The sequence below is a fragment of the Zingiber officinale genome, chromosome 8B, assembly GCF_018446385.1.
Source record: "Zingiber officinale cultivar Zhangliang chromosome 8B, Zo_v1.1, whole genome shotgun sequence".
Classification (NCBI taxonomy): domain Eukaryota; kingdom Viridiplantae; phylum Streptophyta; class Magnoliopsida; order Zingiberales; family Zingiberaceae; genus Zingiber; species Zingiber officinale.
The window spans coordinates 50,829,848-50,843,587 of NC_056001.1; positions in this window are offsets into that span (position 1 = coordinate 50,829,848).

The window sequence follows — 13,740 nt, forward strand, 5'->3', positions numbered from 1 at the left end:
GTGAGCATGCTTAGTTAGGTCTTAAACTTCTCTAAATCTTTTATTCATGTCTTGGCCGAAAGTTCAAGAAGTGACCCTAAGTTTTTAAGCATTCTAACCTCATGGAAAACACATAAACAACTTGTACCACAGGTGAGGGGATACTTACATCCTCTTGCTTGTTTTTCCTAAGGAAGATGGTACCCTTGTGAAGAGGAAGAAGAAAGCTTCCCCCTTCTTGTTCTTCCTTTTGTTTTCTCTTGTTTGTAAGGAGTAGGTCTTGAGGACTCCTTCTTGTGAGCTAGTTTCCTTAGGAAGGAAACCTTAGCTTGGATTTCGGAGATGAGAGATAGAGCTTTAGATCTCGGTGGAGGAGGAAGAAGGAGAAGAAAAGGAGGAGGAAGAAGAAGGAGGAAGAATTAACCAAACTTTCTTTCCCTTCTCTTCTCTCATTCCTATTTATTCCCAATGAGGATGAAAAGTGTCCCAATTCATCCCCTTGCCTTCTCTATCTTCTCACTCTCTTCATTCCCACGAAAATAGCAAGAGAAGGAAGAAAAAGGCAACTTGTTCTTTGCTTGCTTCTTTTCTTAACCAAGAGAAAGAGGAGGAAAGCCACTTGTCTTTCTCTTGTTCTCTTATTTAATCATACTCTTTACCTTTATCTATAATTTCCATTCTTTGCTATTCATGTGTCATTCATGATTCTAGTGGTTATTATACACCAATTTAACTTTATCATTTGTGGGAGGTTCAAGGTTCAAACCTTAACTTCTCTTTCTTTTTATTTATTTTTGGTTCTATTTCCTTTTCCCTTTTATTCTAAAAGAAAAATACCCATAGGTATAGCTTATTATTTCGTGGGTGTTACAGTACCCCATACCTCATAGAAAGTTCATCCTCGAACTTAGAATAGCGACATCAGGTGGCACAGGTCTTCCTGCTGAGTGCATCGGCCACTTTGTTCGCTTTTCCAGGATGATAAAAGATCTCGCAGTCATAGTCCTTAACTAACTCGAGCCATCTGTGTTGTCTCATATTCAGGTCTTTCTGGGTGAAGAAATATTTCAGACTCTGGTGGTCGGTATAAATCTTACACCGGACTCCATATAAATAATGTCTCCATGTTTTGAGAGCAAAGACCACGGCTGCTAGTTCTAGGTCATGAGTGGGGTAATTCTTTTCATGCTCTTTGAGTTGTCTAGAGGCGTAGGCAATGACCTTGTCGTCTTGCATGAGTACAGCTCCAAGTCCTAATTTGAAAGCGTCGTTGTACATATCGAAGCCTTTGTTACTTTCCGGAAGAGTAAGGATTGGAGCACTGGTCTGTCTCCATTTTAATTCTGTGAAACTCTTCTCGCAGTCATCCGTCCATTCATACTTTTTATTCTTCTTGGTGAGAACTGTCATAGGGGCTACAATTTTAGAGAAGTCCTCTACAAACTTCCTGTAGTAGCCTGCTAGCCTGAGAAAACTTATGATTTCACTGACATTCTTTGGCATGTTCCAGTTACTTACAGCTTAGATCTTGTTTGGATCTACCATTACTCCGTCCTTGGAGATGACATGACCCAAGAATGATACTCGATCAAGCCAGAACTCACATTTGGAGAACTTTGCATATAGTTGTTTCTCTCGAAGAATCTGTAGTACAGTATTCAGGTGTTCAGCATGCTCTTCTTGGGTTTTCGAATAGATGAGAATATCGTCAATGAAGATGATGACAAATTTGTCGAGATATGCCGTAAATACCCGATTCAACAGATCCATAAATACAGCAGGAGCATTTGTTACTCCGAAGGGCATAACTATGAACTCATAATGTCCGTACCTTGTTCGAAATGCCGTCTTTGGTATATCATCCTGTCAGAAATGATGGTCTTAGGAATCCCATGTAATCTAATAATTTCCTTGACATATAATTGAGTCAGTTGCTCAATTGAATAGGTCATCTTGATTGCTAGGAAATGGGCAGATTTTGTTAATCTATCCACTATTACCCATATAGCGTCATAGCCGTTTGTGGTTTTAGGTAATCCTGAAATAAATTCCATAGAGATATCTTCCCATTACCATTCTGGAATTTGGATTGGCTGCAGTAATCCTCCAGGCCTCTGGCGTTCTACTTTAACCCTCTGACAGGTTAGGCAGGTACTGACGTACTGATCTACGTCTCTTTTCATACCGGACCACCAGAATTTCTTTTTCAGGTCTTGATATATTTTGGTGGATCCAGGATGTATCGCATAGGGTGTTGCGTGGGCTTCTTCTAGTATCTTCTTTCGCAACTCTGGGTCGTCGGGAATACATAAGCGCTCCTTGAGGTATAGTATTCCACTATTAGCGATACGGAATCCATCCTTCTTTCCCTCTAGGATTTCTTACTTGATCCTTTGGACGCTTGGGTCACGAGTTTGCTTCCCCAATACATCATCGAACAGCGTCGGGGCTATAGTTAGGGTAGAAAGTTGTCCGGTCACATCTTCGGCCCCGTAGCGCCAATTTCCCTTTGGTTCCCCAATAAATTCAAATATCGATTCTGCTTCAGGTCAGAAGACCACTTTTCTTTGACGGCACTCGATCGAAGCGTCGTACTTACTCAGGAAATCTATGCCCAATATACTGTCATAATCTTGTATGTCAAGCACTATCATATCACAGTAGAGTTCTCTACCTGCGATTCTGATGGGTGCGGCTCGCAGCAAATGAGTAGATGGCATTACTTCTCCCAAAGCCAGGGTTGTTAAGAATTTGCCATTTAAAACTTGTGGTGATATCTCTAACTTCTCCATGAAGGGTGTAGAGACAAACGAATGTGTCGCCCCAGTATCAAATAACACATTAGCATACTGACTGAAAATAGGCAGCTGACCTATGACAATTGTAGAAGCACTCGCCACATCATATTTGGTAAGAGAGAAAACCCTGGCGTTCGTCGTAGCTGGCGGGGCTTCCAATCTCCCTTAGCTAATCGGAGTTCCTTCAATGGCAGCTTGCATCTGGTGTAGCTGTGAGGGGGCACTCCTGTTCTGGTTATACTACTAGGATGGTGTCTGGGACTGAATAGGGCAGTCCCTGGCCATATGTCCTTCCCGTCCGTAGCTGTAACAGTTTCTTGTACCCTTGTGGCATACTCTGGAATGCTGCTTCCCATAAATGGTACACTGAGGGTACTTAGGTTGCTTATTTGCTGAACCTCCTTTAGTGTTGTTCCATTGCTTTCTCTTTCCATTGGGGTTTCCTTTCCAGCTTGCTCTGGTACCTTGAGGTTTTTGTCCTTCTGTCGGTGTTTGATTCTTATTCTCGTTCATCGCCTTCTGATAGTGTTTGATGATCAAAGCATTGTTGACCAGCTCTTCTGTAGTCTGCGGTCTATTAACTCCACCTGCCACATTCAAAGCTATCTCGGATCAGAGCATCTTCAGCATCAGTCTGACCCTTTCCCTTTCCGTGCTGACCAACTCTGGGCAGAGGCGTGCGAGACGGTTGAAGCACTTCACCGCTTCGTTAACTGAAAAGTCACCTTGCCGGAACTCGGTGAACTCGTCGTAATGTCGGTTTGTTACTTGCATATGGAAGAATTCCTCGAAGAACTCTGCTTCAAAATCCATCCAGTTCATCTGATTAACTTGTCTCTTGACCTTAACTCTTTCCCACCACATTCTTATGTCTCCAGAGAAGTAAAATGATACGCACTTGATCTTTTCTGGTACAGGCCAGTCCAGCAGTTCCACTATGCTTTCCACTGTCTTGAACCAGGCCTGGGCGTCCCATGGCTCACAAGTACCCGAGAAATTCTCCAGCTTCAGCCTTAGCCACTGTATCAAGTAGGTCTCCTGTTGGACCACTAGGGCAGGGGCTACCGGTGGTACTGGTGCAGCTATAGGTATGACGGGCACTGCATTCTGATTTGCTGGTGGGGTGACAGGATTTCCTTACTGACCCATCAAAGCAGTGATCACTTATTGTTGTTCTGTAATCTGATGCTGGAGGTCTATGACCACTGGGGTCAGATCTGGTGGAGTCACTATCTCCTCGGTCCTATTACCGCGTCTTCTAGCCATATCTATTTCCATAAATAACAGTAAGGCTAGCATAAGTCTAGGGTCATCCCTACTTATATTCGTGCACATTAAACATCGCTTATCATACATAAAGGCAATTCATATCAGTCATAGTTAGGTTCATGCATACTAAGAAAAAAAAAACATTTCTTATCATGCATAAATAGAATAGAGTAAGTACAGAAATTCTTACTTGGAGCAGCAGGATGGAGGCTTGATGTGTGTGTAGCGGGAAGGCTAACCTGACTCTGATACCAACCAGTAACGCCCGCCCCTCCTGCTAGTAGGGCAGGGTTACATGCAAGGGGAAAACATACATGCATATTAAAACTTCTTTTTTTATATAAAACAACGGAAGTACTTATTTTTTTATATTCTTTTAATGAACGAGGTCACGATGTCAAATTCTATCATAGACCTGAATAAGTATCATGAAATCATGCGAAACATTAACATAAATAAGCTTAGTTCATGTCAACATAAAATAACATAAGCAGGTCTTTCTCTTTTTCTTAGCCGAGCCACCACCACACACATCTCTTGCCTCTCCTGTGGCTCCCCTAGTTTATCCATTCTTTGCCTTTATCTGCGGTACAAGGAAAGTAAGCTATAAGCACACAGACTTAGTAAGATCCTTTCCTACTCACAAAAATGTATTTCATATCATAATCACATAAGCATATAACAATGGAGACATAATCATCTAAACATCGTATCATATAAACAGAGCATCATAACATATCATATCATTAAGAAACATCATGTTATATCATATCATAAATAAAAGAGCATCATGTCATATAAATCATAAGAGCATATCATATCATAAAGAAATATCATGATATATCATATCATAAATAAAAGAGCATCATGTCATATAAATCATAAGAGCATATCATATCATAAAGAAACATCATGATATATCATATCATAAATAAAAGAGCATCATGTCATATAAATCATAAGAGCATATCATATCATAAAGAAACATCATGATATATCATATCATAAATAAAAGAGCATCATGTCATATAATTCATAAGAGTATATCACATCATAACTTATTATATCATGCAAGATGTCTTTTAAAACATGTGTCATGTCATGTGCAAGATGTCTTAAAACATATCATATAATACTTAAACATAATATCAACATGAGGGCCCGGCTTGTACCACATAAATACATAAATGCGTGCAATCCCTAGGACAGGGTAGCTAGCCCCGAACCTACTAGGGAACTAGGTCCGTACTACGACCGTCGACCTAGGGGCGTACTAAGGAGCCCATCCCTTTTTACTAGACCCGTTCATAGTCCGTCGGCCTAGGGGCTCTTATGGAGCCCACCCTTGGTACAAGCCATACAAAGTAAAATAACATGTCATAGTTACTTATCATATCATGAAGAGTGCTCTTAGTCCCAACTAATAGGGAAGCAACTCTTAGGTCTTTATTTGTCATATCATAAAGAGTTCTCTTAGTCCCGCTTAATAGGGAAGCAATTCTTAGGCCTTTACTCATCATATCATAAAGAGTGCTCTTAGTCACATTTAATAGGGAAGCAACTCTTAGGCCCTTACTTATCATGTCATAAAGCATGCATACTTGAGCATATAGCACATCATAAGAGTCATCATAATACATTGTTGATAAGCATACATGAATGAGCATATTACTTGTCATATCATAAAGCATGCATACTTGAGCCTAAAACACATCATAAGAGTCATTATCATGCATGGTTCATAAGCACACATAAATGAGCATATAATACATCATAGGAACATAATCATGCATGGAAAATATTAACTAGCATCTCCTACTTCATATCATAGCATGTGAGACACATAGTAAAATCATAATTGGGTCTCTAACCCTAATTCCATGTAGTGGCCAAAAGTTCCAAGCCTAGATCTAGGTTACAAGCAACATAAAAGCATGTGAACCCTAAACCAATTTCATATCATAAATCATTAAGAACCTCATGAGCATATTTAGTTTAGGTTCTAAGCTTCCTAGGTCCTCGGTCTTGTTATGGCCGAAAGTTATCATGCCTAGTTCTAGGTTATAAACCACATAAAAACATGTGAACCCTAAACAAATTTCATAGCATAAATCATAAAGAACATTATGAGCACATTTAGTTTAGGTTCTAAGCTTCCTAGGCCTTTTAACTTGGTTGTGGACGAAACTTTGGGGCATGAAACTAAGTTCAAAACAACATACAAGCATAAGAATATCAACCTAACTTCATATCATATCATAAGGGAAATCATGAGCATGCTAGATTTAATTTTTAGCTTCCTTAGACCCTAAAACCCATCATGGCCGAAACCATAGAGAGACATGTATCTAAATTTCAAGCAACATTCAAACATGATAACCCTAAGTTAGCTTTATATCATGCCATAAGGAGAGTCATGAGCATGTTAGACTAAGTTTTAAGCCCTCCTAGGTCTTAAATCCCATCATGGCCGAAACCCTAAGGTGCAATACATCTAGATTCCAAGAAACATACAAGCATGAAACACTAAGAAACTTTCATACCATTTCATAAGGAAAGTCATGAGCATGATAGCTTAAATTTTTTTTAACACTTCTAGGCCTTCATTCCTATCATGGTCGAAACCCTAATTTCCTAAGGTGGCATGCATTTAGGTTCCAATCAACATACAAGTGTGCAAACATTAGGTACTCTTCATAACATATCATAAAGCAAGTTATAAGCATGGTAGACTAAATTCTTTAACCTCTCCTAGCCAATTATTTCTATCGTGGCCGAAAACTTTATGAGCATGAATTTAAGTTTTAAGAAACCTACAAGCATAAGAACACTAACTAATCTCTTATCATAGGGTACATATCATAAAGACATAGTGAGCATGTTTAGTTTAGGTCTTAAGCCTTCCTAGGTCATGGATCTAAGTTTTAAGTAAGCATACAAGCATAAGATCATTAACTAACCTTCTATCCTAGGTTACATGTCATAATAACATAGTGAGCATGCTTAGTTAGGTCTTAAACTTCTCTAAATCTTTTATTCATATCTTGGTCGAAAGTTCAAGAAGTGACCCTAAGTTTTTAAGCATTCTAACCTCATGGAAAACACATAAACAACTTGTACCACAGGTGAGGGGATACTTACATCCTCTTGCTTGTTTTTCCTAAGGAAGATGGTACCCTTGTGAAGAGGAAGAAGAAAGCTTCCCCCTTCTTGTTCTTCCTTTTGTTTTCTCTTGTTTGTAAGGAGTAGGTCTTGAGGACTCCTTCTTGTGAGCTAGTTTCCTTAGGAAGGAAACCTTAGCTTGGATTTCGGAGATGAGAGATAGAGCTTTAGATCTCGGTGGAGGAGGAAGAAGGAGAAGAAAAGGAGGAGGAAGAAGAAGGAGGAAGAATTAACCAAACTTTCTTTCCCTTCTCTTCTCTCATTCCTATTTATTCCCAATGAGGATGAAAAGTGTCCCAATTCATCCCCTTGCCTTCTCTATCTTCTCACTCTCTTCATTCCCACGAAAATAGCAAGAGAAGGAAGAAAAAGGCAATTTGTTCTTTGCTTGCTTCTTTTCTTAACCAAGAGAAAGAGGAGGAAAGCCACTTGTCTTTCTCTTGTTCCCTTATTTAATCATACTCTTTACCTTTATTTATAATTTCCATTCTTTGCTATTCATGTGTCATTCATGATTTTAGTGGTTATTATACACCAATTTAACTTTATCATTTGTGGGATGTTCAAGGTTCAAACCTTAACTTCTCTTTCATTTTATTTCTTTTTGGTTCTATTTCCATTTCCCTTTTATTCTAAAAGAAAAATACCCATAGGTATTGCTTATTATTTCGTGGGTGTTACAGGTTGTATTGGATATGTGACCTGCATGTTGTGCCTCCTCTATTTTAATATTCCTGTTGTAAAATAGTTTTAGACTCGAATATAACTTGAGTTTCACCTTTTTGTAATGTATAAATTGAGGCGGTTGAAGGTCCACTCAAGAAGGAACGACGAGGAGGGTGCGAGCAACACATGGTGGTCAAAGGGAGGAGCTTGAAGAAGCTGTTGACCCTAGGTTGACCGTCCGATCTTCTCATTGGCTTGAGAAGATCGTAGTAGGGCCATGACATAATCAAAATTTAATTAATTGCTTGTGTGTATGTGATGCATGCTAGAGTAGAGTAATTAATTAGTGCCTTAACGATTAGATTAGATCTTAATCGCGTATATGATACATCTTAACGATTGGATTAGATCTTATTCGCGTATATGATACACATTAACGATTAGATTAGATCTTAATCGCGTCAACTCGAAATGTCTACCACGTTTTGATACCCATCACTACCTCGATCACATGTTGTTGTTGAATCTGCCAAAGCAGAGCAACACATATTATCTTGGTAGGGTGCGGAGGGACAATCTTGGTCCCTCCTATCAAAGCTTGGGTGAGTACAAACTCAATTAGATTGAGTAAAACTAGCTAACTCAATTGGATCAGGTTTAACTATAGGCATTTTTCTAATGGTTGGAAGATAGGTCAAAATCACATTTATATTAACTCTTGGGCGATTTAGTCAAAGCTAACTCAAATTTTAATATACATGCGGATCTTGATCCTATAAACAAGAGTTGCATAGAGATGTAATTGGTAATTAGTTACCTACCGATCATACTAAGTCTTGGGCGATTTAGCCAAAGCTAACTCAAGGCGTAGTATGATGTGGATCTTGTCCCGCAAGAATTATAGCTAGTTGGTTAGAATCTAGTGAGTGTGGTTTGACCACATCCATGACTCGATTCTACAAAAGTTCTATAATTCAGTGGGAGCATCGTTTAATTAAAGGCCTAATTAAATGATTAGTGGAATATGATATTTATTTTCTATATTTTTCTGTTGTAGATTGCCATGTTGACAAACACGAACACCTTCTCTCTGCGTTCTGTCCTTGATAAGGACAAGCTCAATGGAGCTAATTTCCTAGACTGGTACAGGAATCTGAGAATAGTTCTCACTCAAGAAAGAAAACTGTACGTCCTAGAGCAGCCCATTCCCGAGGCACCTCCTTCCACTACCACGCGAGCTGACAGAGATGCTTATAAGAAGCATCAAGATGACGCATTAGATGTGTCATGTCTCATGCTCGCAACCATGAACTCTGAGCTTCAGAAGCAACACGAGTTGATGGGTGCTTATGAGATGGTTGAACATCTTCGTCAACTATATCAAGGACAAGCAAGGCATGAGAGATTCGAGATCTCTAAGGCACTATTTCAGTGCAAGATGCAAGACGGGACTCCTGTAGGCCCATATGTACTCAAGATGATTGGGTACATATAGAACCTATAGAGGTTGGGATTTCCACTTGGCCAAGAGCTGGCCACTGACTTGATCTTGCAATCCTTGCCAGAAAGCTACAGTCAATTTGTCATGAATTACAACATGAACGAAATCGACAAGCCACTGCCTGAGCTTCTGAGTATGTTGAGATGATCTCAACCTTAAGAAGGTTAAGCCCAACTCCATTTTGATGGTGCAAAGGCACAAAGGCAAGGGTAAGCCTAAAGGTAAGGGAAAGTCTCAAGCCAAGGGCAAAGGCAAGGCACTGAAACCCAAAGGAGGGGTCACCAAGGATGCTACCTGCTTCCACTGCGGTCAGACCGGGCACTAGAAGAGGAACTGCAAAGTTTACCTGGAAGATCTTAAGAAGAAGAGAAGTGAGACTTCTACTTCAGGTATATATGTTATAGAAGTTAATCTCTCTATTTCTTCATCATGGGTATTAGATACCGGATGTGCTTCTCATATTTGTACTAATGTGCAGGCGTTGAGAAATAGCAGGGCATTGATGAAGGGCGAGGTGGACCTACGAGTAGGCAATGGAGCATGGGTTGCTGCTATTGATGTAGGGACTTACTATCTATCTCTGCCCTCTGGGCTTGTACTAGAATTAGATGAATGTTGTTATGTGCCTACTCTTACTAAGAACATTATATCAGTTTCTTGTTTGGATAAGAAAGGTTTTTCGTTTATAATAAAGAACAAATATTATTCAGTTTATTTAAATGATATGTTCTATTGTAGTGCACCTCTGATGAACGGACTCTATATTCTAGACTTAGAGAACCCTATCTATAACATAAATACCAAAAGGTTCAAATCAAATGAAATGAACCAAACATATCTCTGACATTGTCACTTTAGTCATATAAATGACAAACGCTTATCCCAGCTCCATAAAGATGGTTTGCTGGACTCATTTGATTTTGAATCATATGAGACATGCGAGTCATGCCTACTAGGTAAGATGACCAAGACTCCCTTTAGTGGACACAGCGAGAGAGCGACTGACTTGTTAGGACTTATACATAGTGATGTATGTGGCTCTTTCAATGTCGCTACCAGAGGTGGTTATAGGTACTTCATTACATTTACTGATGATTTCAGTAGGTATGGTTATGTGTATCTGATGACACATAAGTCAGAATCCTTTGAAAAGTTCAAAGAATTCAAGAATGAAGTACAAAACCAGCTTGGCAAGAGTATTAAGATACTTCAATCAGATCGAGGTGGTGAATACCTTAGCCATGAGTTTCGTGACTATCTAGCTAAGTGTGGGATTCTATCTCAACTTACTCCTCCTGGAACACCACAGTGGAATGGTGTATCTGAAAGGAGGAATCGTACTCTATTAGACATGGTACGGTCTATGATGAGTCACACAGATATTCCTATACTCAATCGTACCCTATTGGGGCTATGCTCTGGACACAGCAGCCTTTATACTCAATCATGTTCCATCCAAGGCTGTGATAAAGGCACCATATAGGATATGGACTGGGAGATATGCCCAGGTGTCTTTTATGAGGATTTGGGGTTGTGAGGCTTACGTTCAACGTCAAGTCTCGGACAAACTAGAACCCAAATCTGATAAGTGTTATTTCATATGATATCCTAAGGAAATGAAGGGATATTACTTCTACATTCCCAGTCAACACAATGTAGTTGTGGCTAAGACTGGGGTATTTCTAGAAAGAGATTTTGTTTCAAGAAAAACTAGTGGGAGTATGTTCAATCTTGAAGAAGTTCAAGATATGGACCATAGCACTGAAGCCTTGATGGAAGCTGAACTAGAACCACAAAGAGTTGTGGATGATGAGATTGTTTCGCAAGGAGTTGAGGAACAACAACCAGTTCAAGTAGACCTACCTCTTCACAGGTCTGATAGGGTACGTCGTCAGCCTGAGAGATACTCATTTCTCTTGTCTGACCATGATGACGTTATGCTCGTTGAGAATGAGCTTACCTCCTATCAGAAAGCTGTGATGAGACCAGATTCTGAGAAATGGCTAGAGGCCATGAGATTCGAAATGGAATCCATGTACACCAACCAAGTATGGACTTTGGTTGATCCACCTGAAGGCGTCAAATCCATTAGGTGTAAGTGGGTCTTTAAGAGAAAGACTGACATAGATGGACTTATTTATAAAGGTTGTTTGGTAGCTAAAGGTTTTAAGCAAATTCATGGTATTGACTATGATGAAACTTTTTCTCCAGTAGCGATGTTTAAATCCATTCGGATCATGCTTGCTATTGCAGCATACCACGATTATGAGATCTGGCAGATGGATGTCAAAACCATGTTTTTGAATGAAAACCTGCTCGAGGATGTGTACATGACACAACCTAAGGGTTTTGTAGATCCACAGCATACTGGCAGAGTATGCAAGCTGCATAAGTCTATTTATGGATTAAAGCAAGCTTCTCAGAGCTGGAATCTTCGATTCGATGATGCGATCAAATAGTTTGGTTTTATCAAGAATGAAAATGAACCCTGTGTCTACAAGAAGGTTGTTGAGAACACAGTTGTCTTCCTTGTATTGTATGTGGATGACATACTACTCATTGGGAATGACATCCCTTTGTTGCAGTCTGTAAAGACTTGGCTGGGGAATTGTTTCTCAATGAAGGACTTAGGTGAAGCAGCTTGCATTCTAGGCATAAAGATCTATAGAGATAGATCTAAGAGATTGTTTGGCCTAAATCAGAGTACATATGTTGACAAGGTATTACTACGGTTTGCCATGCAGAATTCCAAGAAAGGATTTCTGCCGATGTCACATGGTGTGAGTCTTTCGAAGTCTCAAAGTCCCTCTTCTAGAGAGGAGAGAGACTGCATGGATAAGATCACTTATGCTTCAGCCATAGGATCTATCATGTACGCCATGCTATGTACTCGTCCTGATGTCTCGTATGCTTTGAGTATGATGAGAAGATACCAGTTAAATCCAGGTGAGTGTCACTGGATAGCGGTCAAGGATATTCTTAAGGACTTAAGAAGGACTAAAGAATATTTCTTGATATATGGAGGCGATGATGAGCTAGCTGTAAAGGGTTACAGTGATGCTAGCTTCCAAACTGACCAAGATGACTATAGATCACAATATGGGTTCGTGTTTTGCTTGAATGGTGGTGTTGTGAGCTGGAAGAGTTCGAAGCAGGACACAGTTGCTGATTCTACAATAGAGGCTGAGTATATTGCTGCATCAGAAGCAACAAAGGAGACAGTTTGGATCCTCAAGTTCATTACTGAGCTTGGGGTGGTTCGTAGAATTGCAGATCCTATAGAACTCTATTGTGACAACAATGGAGCAATTGCGCAGGCTAAGAAACCTTGCTCACACCAGCGGACCAAACACATACTACGGCGCTTCCATCCCATTTGAGAGATCATCGATAGAGAAGATGTGAAGATTTGCAGAGTACCCACAGAGGCTAACGTCGTTGATCCCTTGACCAAGGCTTTGGCACAGAGAAAGCATGATGGTCACACTAGGTCATTGGGTATTAGACCCTACACTGATTGGCACTAGTGCTAGTGGGAGATTGTTAGTTAGAGCCCTAGAGCCAATCATATGATGATTGTTGTATGGACTCGATGTATCATATTCCTATATATTTATAAAGGCATTTTCTTTATGGTTATTATACTTACTTGTATTGGTGCCAAATAACTAAGTATAATAGCGTCCTTGAATAGAAGGTTCTTATATATATCAATTGACTGGTTGAATCAATAGTGAGATGATATAGAGAACACTACTCTTAGTCATTCCTAGTCAAGTTTTAACATTGAGGGACAATGTTAATGCGATGAGACTAGCATGTAGGTCAACTCAATGACTTGATCTTATAAGTCATGGACATAGAGATATCAAGTTGACACATGGGTATGCATTAGAGAATGTATACTGAATGACCCGCCATGAGAAAGTATCATGGATCATTATATGAGTGTCATATACTTTCTCATGTGACTATTAGTATGACTATTAGTCCTTAGACCTAAAGTCACCATGGTTCTCTACATAAGGAGTTGCGTACTTTGGCTTCGTCGAACGTCACCCGTAACTGGGTGGACTATAAAGGCGATTACTGGGTATGTAACAAATTATGCGGAGGGATGTAAGTGATGTAGATGGGATCTATCCCTCCTATATAATGGGAGTGACATCATCATTCTTGATAGAGTGAGACCACTAAGTGCATGGTCATGCCCAAATGAGTCAATATGAGATATTGAGCTCATTTGTTTAGAGTGAGTCTACTTTGAGTTCAAGATATAGATTGATTAGAGGATGACATGATCTATGACTCAAATTGATCAATATAGATGTCAAGGATAGAAGGACATTATCATATATTGTGAGA